The sequence below is a fragment of the Grammomys surdaster genome, unplaced genomic scaffold (assembly GCF_004785775.1).
Source record: "Grammomys surdaster isolate TR1022 unplaced genomic scaffold, NIH_TR_1.0 320268, whole genome shotgun sequence".
NCBI lineage: Eukaryota > Metazoa > Chordata > Mammalia > Rodentia > Muridae > Grammomys > Grammomys surdaster.
In genome coordinates, this window is record NW_021627211.1 from 1 (window position 1) to 3,759 (window position 3,759).

Sequence of the window (3,759 nt, forward strand, 5' to 3'; positions counted from 1 at the left end):
CCCAACCCAACCCAACCCAACCCAACCCAACCCAACCCAACCCAACCAAACCAAATCAGAATGATCATAAGAATTAAACACAAAAAGTGACACTATTTTGACCCTTACAAACCCAGGTGTGGTGGTTTGAATGAGATTGGCCCCTGTTGGCAAAAGTTTGGCTTTGTGGCACCCAGCTGGTGGAACTGATTTGGAAAGGCTAAGAGGTGTGGCCTTATTGGAGGAGTGAGTAGTGTCCTCTGAGGTGGGTTTTGAGGTTTTAGTAGCCCGGTCATTCCCAGTTTGGGCTTTTTCTCACTCTTTGCCTTGAGCTTGTAGTGCTTGGCTACTTGCTTCAGTACCATGCCTACCTGCCTGCTGCCATGCTCCCGTTATGGTGATCATGGGCTCACCCTCTGAAACTAAGTCCCCACTAAACCATTTCTTCTATAAGTTGCCTCGGTCATGTGTCTCCTCACAGCAATAGAAAAGTAACAAAATACCAGGTCATGGCAAATACTGGTCTATCTATGACATTTCAGCAACTGCAGTTCTGTATGCTGCCAAGAAATCCTTCCAAAAGCTTTAACCTGTTAATCCATATGTCCATTGATTAATTAACCAGCATGCAGACTGGTAAACAGCAGCAGCAGCAGCAGCAACAAGCTGTGTGAAAGAAATATGAAATGTAACACAAATAAATGAGTCAAAGACTGATGTCAGAATAAAGAATTTAAAGAGCTAATGGTTTCGGATCTTCTCTAATTGTGTTTTAAGAACCCAAGGGAAGATCTTTATGATCTGGCAGAGCTTTTACTGAACTGCTATATTTGACTCGATTCTCCCAAATGCCTTAGTTCTTCTGCTGGGTGCTTTTGTCCTCTCTGACCTTCTCTCCCATTCTAGACAGACTGTGTTAAAGCAGTGGTTCTCAGCCTTTCTAATGCTGCAACCTTTTAATACAGACTATAAACATAAATTTGTTTCATTGCTACTTCAGAACTGCAATTTTCTACCGTTATGAATTGCAATGTAAATGTCTTCTACGCAGAACATCTGATATATAACCCCTGTGAAAAGGGTAATGACCCATCCACAGGTTGAGAACTGCTGTTAAAGAGCCCTTGTTGTCCAGGGTGTCCATAGTATTTTACCAGTGGGAAGCTGCAGTAAGGGGCCAGCAAGTGGAGGAAGGATGGAATGAGTCCCGCTTCCCACATAGCTATCTTTCTGCAAATTTTCCCCAGGCTGGCTGTGGTTTTCAGAAAAGGCCATCTCCTGTCCACACAGCCCAGCCACCTGTGGAATTTCTTTTAAGTGTGCCCTTCCACTGCCATTCTGGTGTAGCAAGAGTGCCAGGCTGCCATTGGTCTTGGGTACCAGGCTGTCTCTTGCTATGTCCCTTAAGCCAGTTTCCACCTTCATCTTTGTAAATAATCCCTTTGTTAAATGTGTCTCAGACTGCAAGGTGGCAGTGCTATCTATTCCCTGTTGAACATCTCATGAACAGGAACTTTTCATTTTTCCAAGGAAAAGTTTTGAAAGTCCTCTCACCGCTGGCCAGTTCTGTGCAAGCAGCCTTGGGTGTTCTCTATGGTCTCATCCTCTGAAGCAATCGGTGGTTTCCCTGAAGGTCTGTCACGTTTGTGAACACCTCACTCTCCTTTTTTACTTGCCATAACTTCCTTCATTTTGAAGATTAGCTTACAGATTGAATTCTTCAATATTCCTGTTGTGCAAATAAAGATTCTTCAAGGTAATAACTACTTTTAAAGTTAAGACTTCAATTATAAAACAATATTAGAAAAAGTAGTTTTTTTCCTTAAAATTTTATTTATTTATAACTTTAGCTTATAAACAGAACTTCTATTTGTACATTTGCGATTTTTGAAAACCACTTTTAAGTATTATCATAGCCTTAACATTGTGCTTGTGTTTTTGAGGTTAAAATGTTTACATTCTGGTTTTGATCATTTAATTGGCAGACTAGTAGATTATAAACCCATTCTCAAGCTTATGTAATGCCTTTTGAACTGATGACATACAAATGTGCTGTTTGAAGATTCTTAATAATTACAATATTCTACAGGTTTCAGGGCTTCAAGATGTGTGTTTTTTTCTTGGACTGAGCCGTCTCTGCACTAATTTGAAGTCTTCTAAAACTTGAATATAAAGGTTCTTCAGATAGAGTTCATAACTATAAAATTTTAACTAAGTCTGGTTTAAATTACTAAAACTATTAAAAGAAAACTTTGCCAAAAACGCCTGATGATTATTTTTATCTCGAAATCTAATACATAATCACCAAAAGTACAAAGATGACTGTAGTGTGTACACTGGAAACGACATCTGTCTGTCATCTTTGTGTGCTATTCTTCAGACATCTTCCTGAGAGGTCTGCATATCTTACAGATACATAATAAACATAAGGACAGCCATAAGCCATCACAGGTGTAAACATTGCTCCCATACTTACAAAATGGCTAAATATTACTTACAGTGTTCATCATCGTGGTTGTTCTACAGTGTATTACATCTCAGAGATTTATTATATGTCAGGAAACATAAATCTGTGTGTTTTAAGACTGTATAACGTTCTATTTTAAAAGTCTTATGTTCGATTTAACTGCATATAGTTTCTGATCTTCTGCTTACATGTATCTTTAAGGTGTCTATCAGCTAGTGTTTGGAAGTTTGGTTTTTGAAAATTATTTTACTCTAATTCTCTGATGCATTGTTGCTCTTTCTCTACAATAAGATTGATTTAATTCATTGAAAATTTGTATGTAATTTATATCTGCTTGCAAACTATGAGAAAAATCTTGCTAAAATTTCCAGTATTTGGTTTCTAGACATCTGGTTAGGTATGGTGTCTGAATTTTTTGGGTTATTTTTGGAATTATACTTTACCTAAACTTTTTGCTTTAATTTTATTCCCCATCTCTTTATTTATTATTTCTTTCACTTCAATTAATTTTTATTTATACTTTCCCATTCATTCATGTTTCTTAATTTTGGAGGGAAGATTAACACCTGAGAACAGTTTATTGGTTACAGACATGCAAGGGAAAGACAGTATTTTTTAAAAAATATCAGAATAGGCATATATTGAATATACCTCATCCAAAATGTTTAGGACAGAGGTATTCTACTTTTTTTTAAAATTTTAGAATATTTATATGGACATAATAAGACATTTTGGAAATGAGCTATAAGTCTATGAAATTTAATTGTTTTGCATATACTTTATGCATATGGCTTAAAGGTAATTTTAGGAAATCTTTTAAGTAACCCTGCTTTTAATGTTTAAAAATTATTTATTTACTTATTTGTGTAGGTGCATGTGTGTTTGTGTATGTGTGGGGCCTGTGCATGCCATGGTACACAGTTCAAGTCAGGGGATAACTTGTAGTAGTTGACTCTCCTTCCAGGAGTTGAGCTCAGATTGTGAGGCTTCCCCATTAAGCCACCTTAGTGGCCAGTGTACCTGCATTTCCACTATGTACCCATTCCTGACATCAGGCAGGACATTTCTCTACTTTTGGCATCATGTTTACAATCAAAGTGTTTGGATTTTGTAGTGTTTGGTATCTGGATTATTTGACTTCTAACCATCTTTCCTTTTGCAAGCTAACTTTGTTTTTAAATCTTCTTTCCCATTAATTATTTATTCATTTTACATCCTGATCACTGGACCCCCAGGGAAACCCCCACCCCCACCCCAGGCACATCATGTCTCTGCAAGACAAGGTGCATCCTCTCCCACTGAGGCCAGCCAAG